The 12,544-nt window shown below is 41.9% G+C and overlaps 1 protein-coding gene across 7 annotated transcripts in view; it reads left to right on the forward strand.

Annotated features, from left to right (window-relative positions):
* Positions 1–12,544, forward strand: part of LOC140455646 (uncharacterized) — a 285,832-nt gene that overhangs the window by 118,832 nt on the left and 154,456 nt on the right. The gene's annotated exons all lie outside the window — the stretch shown is intronic.

Below are 12,544 nucleotides of genomic sequence, written 5' to 3' on the forward strand. Positions count from 1 at the left end.
ACAAGATTCACCCACAGGAGAGACCAGTGACACACTGCCTCAACTCATCTGCTGCTGAGATTCTCATCCATCCTTTTATAGGCTCTAGATTGAATATTCCAGTGATTCCCTGGTTGCTCTCACATCTTGCTCTGTAAACTGGAGCTCCTCCAAAATACTGCAGTCCAGGTTCTAATTGACACCAAGATCCATTTACTAATCAGTAGGCTGCCAATCAAGCAACATCTCCATTAAATCTTGTTGACAACTTCTTTCATGGTCATCATCTTCCCTCTCTGAAATGTCCTCCAGCCTAACAAGCCTCCAAAACACCTGCACTTTGCTAATTCCAAACATGACATCCTTGATTTTATTCTATTGGTGTAAGTTGTTGAATACCCTCTCTAAACCATTCCATCCTTACATGTGCCTTTCCTCCTGAAGATACTACTTAAATCTACCTTTTTAAATTTTTAGACACCTGAACAAATATTAACTGATGTGCCTCACTGTAAAATATTATTAATATTCTTGCAAAACATCTTGGTATACTGACCTATGTTAACAGTCCCATATCAATGGAAGTTGTTGTAAATTACTATTGTGTAAAAAGTCAGGCATTCATTTGGAACACTGATTCCTTTCATGGTTCAATATTCAACTGTCCCTCAGTGTGAAGCAGTCTCCCAGTACAGGTACAGACTCGTAAAGTGAAACAGTGTTTATAACCTCAACCTGGCACCACAGCAGAGTAGAATGGTTATATATGGCCTTGAACTGTGCATCAAGGAGGATGCTCCTTCAGCCTGCATTTCCCCTCCCTATGGGAGACTGGAGAAACAGCTTGTAATGTTGGGACTGAGAAATGAACAAGACTTGGTGTCAGTTTAGATACTGTATGGCAGCAGGTTTTGGGAAACTTTTTGGTGGTGTCAGATTCTGTGAAAGTTGAGGTTATTGTTTCTCCACATGCAGCGGTCTTCCTGGTGAAAGGCAGATTTTCCAATTGTAGGCTGCTGCAGTGGAACCCATCCAGTGCGGGTCTCACACTGACTGACAATGCTATTCTCCTAGAATTTTAGAGGTAGAATGGGATAATTTGCATTAAAGCTCAACTTGCAGATACCTTTCATTTTCCCTCTTGCCTTTCTAGATGGATGTGGTCATGGATTTGAAAGGTGCTATCTAAGGAAACCTGGTGAATTTCTGCACTGCATCTTGTAGGTGGTATACAATACACATCGCTGCCACTAAGCATTAGCGGTGGAGGGAGTAAACATTCATGGATGTGGTACCAATAAAGTGGACTGCTTCATCCTGGATGGTGCCAAACTTCTTGAGTGTTACTGGAACTTCACTTATCCAGGCAAGTGTGGAGTATTCCATCTGACTTGGACTGTGTCGATGGTCAACAGGGTCTGGGGAATCAAGAGATGAATTACTCACTGCAGGATTCCTAGTTTTTGACCTTCTCTTGTAGACATAGTATTTAAATGGATAATTTTCTGGTTGATGGTAGCTCCAGGACGTTGATAGTGCAGGATTCAGTGATAGTAATGCCATTAAATTTCAAGTGGGAGTGGTTAGATTCTGCCTTGTTGGAGATGGTCATTGCCTGGCATTTATGTACCAAGTTTGTCTCCATTCAGCAGAAAGTTTACTCCCTGATTCCCACTGACTGTCGTTTTGCTCAGGCTCCTTCATGCCACACACTGTCAAATGCAGCCTTGATGTTGAGGGCTGTCACTGACACCTCACATCTGCAATTCAGTTATTTTGACCATGTTTGAACCAAGGCTGTAATGAGGTCAGGAGCTGAGTGGCCCTGGTGGTACCCAAACTGAGCAGGCTATTGCTGAGCAGGTGATGCTTGATAGCACTGTTGGTGCCACCTTCAATTACTTTCCTGATGATCGAGAGGAGACTGTTGCGGTGGTAATTGGCTGGGTTGAATTTGTCCTGCTTTTTTGTGTACAGAACATACCTGGGCATTTTCCCACATTGTTGGATGTATGCCAGTGTTCTAACTTGGCAAGGGGCGCGGCAAGTATTGCTGGAATGTTGTCAGGGCCTGTACCTTTTGCAGTGTCCAGTGGTTCAGCTGTTTCCTGATATGAAGAAAAATGAAGACTAGCATTTATGATACCGTGGAATTCTGGAGGATTCATGGCTGAGTTCTGAAAATGATCCCTCCAGTGTTAATGGATAGCATTGTCATTAGATTAGATTACTTACAGTGTGGAAACAGGCCCTTCGGCCCAACAAGTCCACACCGACCTTCCGAAGAACAACCCACCAAGATCCATTCCCCTACATTTATCCCTTCACCTAACAGTGCGGGCAATCTAGTATGGCCAATTCACCTAACCTACACATTTTTTTGGACTGTGGGAGGAAACTGGAGCACCCAGAGGAAATCCACACAGACACTGGGAGAATGTGCAAACTCCACACAGACAGTTACCTGAGGTGGGAATTGAACCCAGGTCTCTGGCACTGTGAGGCAACAGTGCTAAGCACTGTGCCACTGTGCCGCCCACAATGAATGGCTGGCACCAAGTCAAACTGGTGTCTCACACTTAGCATGTCAGTATATTAGATTAGACTAGATTCCCTAGAGTGTGGAAACAGGCCCTTCAACCCAACAAGTCCACACCGAGCTTCCGAAGAGTAACCCACCCCCCTCTGAGTAATGCAGCTAACACTCTGGACAATTTAGCATGGCCAACTCACCTGGCCTGCACATCTTTGGAATGTGGAAGGAATCCTTAAGAAGAGAAACAGCATCCTAGAAATGAAGGGAATTTTGTTTATTTGCCCTTGGTTTTGATATGACCCTGGTGACTTGAACACTTTTCAATGTCACGATCAGCATGTTGTTGAATTTGTCAGATTTTCTATTCCCATGTCATTTATCTTGTGGATTTGTCTTTGAGTGTCAACCTCGTACTGTTGAAATGCTGAGTTGTTCCTTGGGTCGTTCTGCCTGGCAATGAAGGGTGATCGATTCATTCCAGGAGATCACATTTGAGCATCAGGTTCTCTGAGCCAGTCCTGGTGATGATGCTCAAACCCTGTGGTTTGGACACAGGAGTTCAGTCCAGCTGATTTTATATTGATTCCACTGTTTGGGAAATGAGTCTGAGCGTATGAAGATTTTTCTGATTGGGTTGTGAGCTGCACCTAGAATTCCTGTCTTCAGTCAGGCTGTTTTTGGGCTAAGACATTTGGTCTTTTTCCTCTTGGACTTTCTCTTGGTTCTTGTGATGTTTTAGTGCTGGGTGGATGTTCATCTGTGATCAAACTGCTTGATGATCTGTACAGCAGCATCAGTCCCCTGCATGGATCAAGTGATATAGACATCATTTAGAACTTTGACTTGGGTTTAGATCTTCCAGAGGAACCTCCAATGTTGTCTTTGTTGCCAGACAAATCCAAGAAAGATATTGGGAACACCAGGAAGTCTTCATTACTTACATTCATCAATGCAACCATAGTATTTGGCTCAATAAGTCATAAGGCTTTGTGGATTGTGCTCCAGTGATTCAGATGTCCCAGAAATATCATTGCAATTGTAGGGAATTTGGGTGGTGCAACTTAGCTTGAATATCTGATACTAACTGATCAATAATTTTTATTCTATATCACTGATCAGTTACAGTTAACCTTAACCCTTTGGTTTGAGTTCTTCATGTGTTGACTGAGTTACAGTATTGATCAGCTTTCAGGCCTGGAGGTTAATACAGTTGGTTCTTGATCAAAGAACTCAGTAGACACTTGTACTTCAGGCAAAAGAGCATGGTTAACCAAATAGCACATGTTTGACCATTAACAAGGTCAGTATCTGGGTAGTGGTGCCAGCAGGTCAGGAAAGGAACATAATAGTCAAACAGAGGTAGGAGCCAAAAGTTTGGGACTATTTTGAACTTGTGTTCAGAATAGGTTCAGAACTGACAGAAGAGGTTTAGCTGTTGGTGCCACCACGTGCCTAACCTCCCATTATCAGTTAACTGGAAGTTCAAAGAATAGAAACTAAGTATTACTCAAACTTCCTCAAAGTGAATTGAAAAGCTGGTTCAGAAATGTTCAGAAATTGACCAAGAAACAACCATATATGCATTGTGAAAATTTCTTAAGTAGTCTGGCCTATTTTAGAGTCATAGCCTCATAAAGGACAGAAACAGACCCTTCGGTCCAACTTGTCCATGCCAACAAAATTTCCCAAACTAAACTAATCCCACTTGTCTGTGTTTGGCTTGTATCCCTCTCGGCCTTTCCTATTCATGTACCTATCAAAATGTCTTTTAACTTCCTCTGGCAATTCATTTCACACATGAACCACTCTGTTTGAAAAAGTTGCTCCTCAGGTTCTTTTCAAATTTTCCTGCTCTCACTTTAAAAATATGCTCTCTAGTTTTGAACTCAACCACCCTTGGGAAAGACCTTTGCAATTCACCTTATCTTTGCCCCTCATAATTTTAGAAATCTCTATAAGGTCATCCATCAACATCCTATGTTCCAGTGAAAATGTCCTAGCCTATCTATGCTATCCTTACAAATCAAACCCTGCAATTCTGGCAACACCGTGGTAAATCGTATCCACAGAATCCCTGCAGTGTGGAAACAGGCCATTTGTTGAACCCTCTCCAACTTAATAATATCCTTCCGATAGCAGGGCAATCAAACTGTACACAGTACTCCAAAGGTGGCCACACCAATGTTCTGTACAACCTCAATATGACTTCCCAACTCCTATACTCAATGGTCTGAGCAACGAAGGTAAGAGTGCTAAATGCCTTCTTAACCACCCTGTCTGCCTGTGATGCAACTTTCTAAGAATGATGTACCTGAATCTCTTGGTCTCTCTGTTCAACAATACTATCCAGGGCCCTACCATTACCTGCTCTTGTATGTTTTACCAAAACACAATACCTCGCATTTATCCAAATTAAACTCTACATGCCCAATTGATCATTTTATAATCTTTGAAAATCTTAGAACTCTACCACCAATTTAAGTGTCATTGACAAACTTACTAACCATGCCTCTTAAAGTCTCATCCAAAAAGTTTATATAAATTACAGATGAAAGTCAACCCAGTACTGATATCTGCTGGGGTGTTCGCCTCTTTCTTGCTTCCAAGCTCTTGTATTAGTTTAAAAGGCCCTTTAAAATTAGAATTGTAAAAGGTCTTGGTTTTTAAAAGACCAAGTCTAGGAGGGGCTCTCTCCTTAGACTGCATTAATTCTTTGACTGGATTCTCAACCTCATTTAAATTGAGTTCCCCATGCCTGCTCCAAGGAACTCATATTGGGAGAATATCTGGGGTCTCTTCCGTCTGGGTGTAGACGGACGACTGAGTCACATTATGGTCACAGGCCTTCAGTCCGGGAGATGGATCCAAATACACCTCCTGCAGACATAGTCTCCAGGGAAAGTAAACTGTTCCCGAAACTCCCACATCCAACTGGGGGGGCATACCACTGCATTGACTGCCATAATTGTCCTTAAAATTCGCTCACTTAAATTTTCCCCAAAAGACCCATACTTTTTCCAAATACAGTGTTTATAGAATGATTATTGCATTTGTTTCATTATGTTCTTTTTTTAATTCATCACTTAACTGTTTGTTTATCTGTCTATCTTTTACATGAATGGGGCTGAAAACAAAAGTTTAAGTCACAGGCTAAATGTTTTAAGTTGCAACCCTAGTGTCTGGAATCGATTACTTATAAATTTATTCAAGAGAGTTTGGTTAGGATCCACTTAGTCAATTTTGAGGATCGTTGAAAGTTTTAATTTTGCTGTTTTGTGAACAGAGGGGTAAGTTTGATTTAGCTGTCTGCCTAAGTCGTAATACAGACAACACTAATCAGCTTCACTTATCATATGTCGAAGAGTGTGGTGCTGGAAAAGCACAGCCAATCAGGCAGCATCCAAGGAACAGGAGAGTCGATGTTTCAAGCATAAGCTCTTCATCAGGAATTCTTTCACTAATCATATAAAATGATATGATTTTAGAATTGTCTGAAATGAAATGGGATCAATGAATAAGGTTTTATGTAAAACAGACATCATGTCAGGGTAAGAGAATGGGGCTTTTGCACAAAATGAACATGGAATTAGTGGAATTGAATGGTGTTTTTTTAGAAAACAAACATGGGATTAGTGGGAGTGAATGAGTTTTGTGTAAATGAACATGGGATCACATGGGTGTAAATGTGGTTTTGTGTAAAAAGAATATTATATCATTGGAACAGAATTTTTTAAATAAAATGAACATGGTTTCAGTGAAAGTGAATGGTTTTGAATAAAATGAACATGGGATTAGTGGGAATGAATGAGATTTTGTGAAAAATGAATATCATATCTTTGGGAGTGAATGGGAGTTTTAAGTAAAATGAACATGGGATCAGTGTACATAAATAGGGTTAAACTTGACATTGAAGCACAAACTTGAAGAGCAGTATCTCATTTTCCACTTGGTGATGCTGTAGCCTCTGGAACTCAATGTTGAGTTCAATAACTTCAGAGCCTAGTTCATCCTTCCAAATTTTTTTTTAACCCAGCCCCACACCCAGTCATGTTATAACTTGGATTGCTTTGAGCACGGCCAATCCATTTTCACCTATGTTCAGGCCTGTTATCATATTACATTGTTTGCTTACAGTACAAACTATCCTTAGCTCTCATTATTACTTATTCAGCTTCTCTTCTGTCCTGCCATCTATAATCCGCTCATTTACTGACCCCTTTCATATTTCTCTATCCATTTCCATCTATCTGTTCACCTCACTTTCCCGCCTTCATCCAACCTCTCCTTCAGCAAAACTAGCTGCTATCAGTTCTGATGAACAGCCTCTGAACTTGAAACCTTAACTCTGCTTTCTTCCCACAAGTGTGGCCAGACCTGCTGAGTTTTGTCAGCAATTTCTGTTTCTCTTTCAGATTTCCAGCATTCCCAGTTCTTTATTTTATATTACGTCTGAAAATACCTGGTTTTCCTCAAAGAAACTGAGATGCCGTGCCCCTCCCATCACTAAATGCGCTGTGACTAGAGTGCTTCCAGCTTGACTGGGTCCTGCTGTCAAATGCACCATTCAATGACAGTAAGGTGATACAGGACAGTCCGAGTGACTGAGGCGAGAGAATCTTGATCCTGATCCGGATATGAGTGATCCAGGTTAATCCAACACTCAGAGCATAGTTTAGATGGAGCTTGACTTTTTATCTAACCCATGCCAGAACTCCTTTGTGAGTATCTGATGGGACAGTGCGGATGCAGAGATTATAATGGAAATGTTTTTCATATCTGAGTGTTTTTTAAAAGATGTTGAGGACTTCAGTAAGGTGTTCGACAAGGTTCTCCATGGGAGACTGATTAGCAAGGTGAGATCTCATGGAATACAGGGAGAACTAGCCATTTGGATACAGAACTGGCTCAAAGGTAGAAGACAGAGGGTGGTGGTGGAAGGTTGTTTTTCAGACTGGAGGTCTGTGACCAGTGGAGTGCCACAAGGATTGGTGCTGGGTCCTCTACTTTTTGTTATATATATAAATGATTTGGATGTGAGCATAAGAGGTACAGTTAGTAAGTTTACAGATGACACCAAAATTGGAGGTGTAGTGGACAGCAAAGAGGGTTACCTCAGATTACAACAGGATCTGGACCAGATGGGCCAATGGGCTGAGAAGTGGCAGATACGAGTTTAATTCTGATAAATGCGAGGTGCTGCATTTGGGGAGTGTTGGTGAACAAAGAGACCTTGGAGTGCAGTTTCATAGCTCCTTGAAAGTGGAGTCGCAGGTAGATAGGATAGTGAAGAAGGCATTTGATATGCTTTCCTTTATTGGTCAGAGTATTGAGTACAGGAGTTGGGAGGTCATGTTGCGGCTGTACAGGTCATTGGTTAGGCCACTGTTGGAACATTGCTTGCAATTCTGGTCTCCTTCCTATCAGAAAGACGTTGTGAAACTTGAAAGGGTTCAGAAAAGATTTACAAGGATGTTGCCAGGGTTGGAGGATTTGAGCTGTAGGGAGAGGCTGAACAGACTGGGGCTGTTTTCCCTGGAGCGTCGGAGGTGGAGGGGTGACCTTGTAGAGGTTTATAAAATTATGAGGGGCATGGATAGGGTAAATAGACAAAGTCTTTTCCCTGGGGTCGGGGAGTCCAGAACTAGAGGGCATAGGTTTAAGGTGAGAGGGTCAAAGATATAAAAGGGACCTGAGGGGCAACATTTTGACGCAGAGGATGGTACGTGTATGGAATGAGCTGCCAGAGGATGTGGTGGAGGCTGGTACAATTGCAACATTTAAGAGGCATTTGGATGGGTATATGAATAGGAAGGATTTGGAGGGATATGGGCTGGGTGCTGGCAGGTGGGACTAGATTGGGTTGGGCATGAATGGGTTGGACCGAAGGGTCTGCTTCCATCTTGTACATCTCAATGACTCTATGATTTCTGCCTCTATCACCTTTTTAGACAGAATTCCAGATCTTCACCACATGCTGGTGAAAAGAATTACTCTCAACTCCTCACTAATCCTTCCACCCATTACTTTAAATCTCTGCTCCATGGTTATTGATTTCCCTGTTCAGGGAAATAAGATTGAAACAGTCGCATCAGCTGCCTCTGCCATTTTCCATCCTTTAACTAATCCCCCGAGCAATCTTCCATTCATGCTCCTTCCCCCTAAGCCCTAAACTGTTTGTCTCATTTGCCTCCTATCTCCCTTTACTCTCTCTCTGAACACATCGTGTCCATGTGAACCATCGCCTGTTCCAACAACTCTGCTAATCACCCAAATTTCAGTCGTGATCCAATGTTTGTTGATACTATTCTCATGTTCGTCCTCAAGATATTGTCCTGCTCTCCTTTCAGTCTGATGTGATCGTCCGCTCTTCAAAAGAACTATTCCATCCTTGCAATCGAACGATTGATAAATTAGCATTACCAGATATCGTGTTCTGCTTTAAATACTGCCATGCGATCTTTTACTCTGAGATTAGAGAGAGCAAGAGTAGGCATGGGGTATGGCATCAGCAGATGGACAACGGAGAGGTGTGGCAATGAATGAGAAATCACTCCCCAGGTCTCACCTGCAGCCATAGAGTCCATCTCTGAATCTCAGTAATTCTCCAAGGATGGAATAGTTCTTTTGAAGAGCGGACGATCACATCAGACTGAAAGGAGAGCAGGACAATATCTTGAGGACGAACATGAGAATAGTATCAACAAACATTGGATCACGACTGAAATTTGGGTGATTAGCAGAGTTGTTGGAACAGGTACACTGAATCACTACCGAGCCCTCAAAGTCACCTCCATTTCCCCGGTCAGTTTCCCAAGTTGCGGGAAACTCATGTTGCTCCAGAAATATTTGGATTGATTGTGAGAGACGTCAATCAGAGAGTCCACCCACTCTGCCCATTGTCTCCTCTTCCTCTTCCAGAGCTGGTTCACTTCCTATAGGGACTGAAAACCAAGTGAGGAGATGGTGAGTGAAGGAGCAGCTTTTATACAAATTGTATCCCATAATATCCACACCAATCTTCAGGCAGTCTGACTATCCTGTGGGTAATGAGGGGTGGAAATGTCCCTTATGCTGTGTGAGAAGATCCAGCTGAGAGAGCTGTTTACTCGGTGCTTTGTGCTGAACTGTTTGACTGGAGCTGTGGTTGGATATTGAGAGTGTTTATTGGAAACATTTCCCGGCTGAGTTTTGTGGATGGTTCATTCCTGAATATGAGAAGGTGGGGTGTAATTATCTGGGAGGTGCAGCATGTCTGAGGATTCTTACTGATTTCCTATTGTTAAGTTCTGTGTGTGATACCAAAAAAATTGTCTTTGACAACCACATAATGTCCCAAAGCAATGTGAAGACCTTTTGATGTGTGGTCTCTGTGGTGACATGAAAAATATGATTGTCAATGTGTGCAAAACAAGCTTCACAATCATCAACATGAGAATGACCAGATAATTTGTCTTTTGGTGGTGTTGATTTGTTGAACCAACACTAGACACCAGGGACCAGGGATAACTGTCTTGTTTTGCTTTAAAATAGTGCCGTTTTTAAAATAGGGCCATTGGATCTTTTAGATTCAGGTGAGAGCGAGAGAGATAGAGAGCAGAAAGGGCCTCTGTTTAACATTCCCTCTGAAAGATGGCTTTCATTATTACACTGGAATGTCACTGTGTCATGCTCAAATCCTGAAGTCTCCCATTGGAATAGTTTGGATGTTGAACTTTTTAAAGGTGCTATGTAAATGCAAGCTGCTGTCTGTTGTTCTGTAAGATGTTAGACAATGATTAGGCATTCAGTCAGAGCAGTGTGATTTCCCCCTCACCGTTTACCATCAAACTGTGAAATAGTCTCTCAGGCAGGCTTACCCTCAAGAGAGAGAGAGTTATAACCTCAAAATGGCACCAGAGCAGAGTGGCTGCACAAGAGTCCATGGAGAGAAGCAAGTGGCATAGAGGGAGCAGGGATCTCTTCAAGGTGATTCTGACCAATCTGGTGTTGAGTCGTGCGAACTCTATCCTGTCTGCTGTCCAGTCAGTTCTGCCATTACACAGCAATTCAGTTCTTGTGCAATCCTGTGTTATAAGAAAACTATGTAATAGTAGTACCTTTTAAACTAATGGGGCTGCAATTGCATTATAAGCAATATAGAAACAGTGTCCCCAATTTGTCAATCCTGTCATAGCAAGTTCGCGTTAACAAAACGCTTGTTATAGCAGAATGACCTATATTTCAGTTCATGGGTATCTCACTAGACCAATACACTGTGGTGTTTGCATCATCTGCTCCTGCAAACATATTTTTGTCTGAAGTGAAGTTAAATACTCAGCAATATCACTTCTGAGTGGACATGGAGGCTTGAAGAGACTGTTTGTTCTTCTGTGTTGATTCAAAGATCTGGGCTCCCATCAGCTCGATGTTATTTCACTGAAATCTGAAAGCATCTACTGATTCACATGTTAGTGGGGATTCCATTCATCATCTACTTCAGACATTTCATGGTGGAGGGTGAAAAGTGGTAAGGACATCGGAATGATGGAAGAGTGAGCAGGTAATACATGGATCATGGGGTTTAGCTTGAATAAAGAAACCATTAGTAACAGAAGGAGATTTGGGAGTGCATAGTATTTTTGGTCTTCCTTCATCTTTCCAGCTTGTCTTGTTAATTACTATAGCTACTGAATATAGGAAACATGTAAAGGTATTTCTGTCAGTGGAGGTAGGTAGGAAAGGAGAGGATTCTGTCGAGAAGGTATAGGTGGTCAGTCTCAAGACAATAGGTGCCTTAGGGTTTGGTGATTTCGGTACTATGTGCTCAATACTGCAATCCGTACGGTCCATTTTGAAAGGGGAACAGACAAGCATCTCAAGCTAGCAGTTTTCGGTTGACAGAATCGATGAGGTTGTGGAGTAGTGCCATCTCATGATAACTGGCATAAAAGTGTTGCGAGGATGACAATAAGGTCGAGAGTGATGTTTGGTCACAATATGAATAGTTTAAATGAGTTTCAGCTGGGCATCTGCATTCATAACTCTCAATGGTAATAGTACAGCTTTCATTTATACAGTCACATTTATACAAGCTCTTACAATCTGAGATGTCACAGATGAGTTGGTTACATCTGGGAGCATGTACTTGGGTTTTCATTGGATACTTGTATCAGTACTAACACTAAGACTGAGAGGGGGATACAAGCTTGCAATGTCCTTTGTAGACCCATGTTGAATGTCCTTCTACCTTTACTGCAGTTTCAGTTGTCAGAACTTGATAAGGACCTTTCCAGCAGGGGCCCAATTTTTCATAATTAAAGTATGTAGTCACCAGGGTTAATGTTTTTAAACGTTGGAGCTCTTTCTTCTTCCTTCCCTGGTACTCGATTGGCTTCTTTGACCTGTTGATGATAAGATTGCATTGCTTTGGTTAGCTTAATCAGGTACCTGTGCATCTCTTCTGCCATGATATGCACATCAACAGGGTGTTGGGCTGTTAATGGTGCAGACCAGGGAATCCTCAGGGGGATTTCTAGATATTAGTTCAGCCCGAGAATCCCATCTTTTTCTGTGTCATGGTTCTCATATTAAAAAGGGCAATTGGGAATACTTGCATCCAATTAAGGCCTGTTTCTTCTACCAACTTGCCTAGCTGACTTTTTAGGGTACTATTGGCTCTTTCGACAATTCCTGCTGCTTGGGGATGGTTGGTACAATGGAATTATTGATTCATATTCAAGCTCTTACATAATTTCGTGTTTAGCTTCGCACAGGAGTGGGGGCGATTATCAGCAGAGACCCGTTACTGGTATTCCAGATCTGGATATGATTTCCCTTGGTAGAATTTTACAGTAGTTATTGCTGTGCAGGCAGTACAGAATAAGCTTCAATCTATTTACTAAATACATCAATTATCACTAAGCAATACTTGTAACAATGGCATCTATGTAACTCTATAAAATCTAACTGGATAGTATCAAAATGTGCACTTAGCAAGGAAGTTTCACCTGGTGGACACTTTACTCCTTTCCCAGGATAATGTTTTTGACA

Source organism: Chiloscyllium punctatum, chromosome 30 (assembly GCF_047496795.1).
Source record: "Chiloscyllium punctatum isolate Juve2018m chromosome 30, sChiPun1.3, whole genome shotgun sequence".
NCBI lineage: Eukaryota > Metazoa > Chordata > Chondrichthyes > Orectolobiformes > Hemiscylliidae > Chiloscyllium > Chiloscyllium punctatum.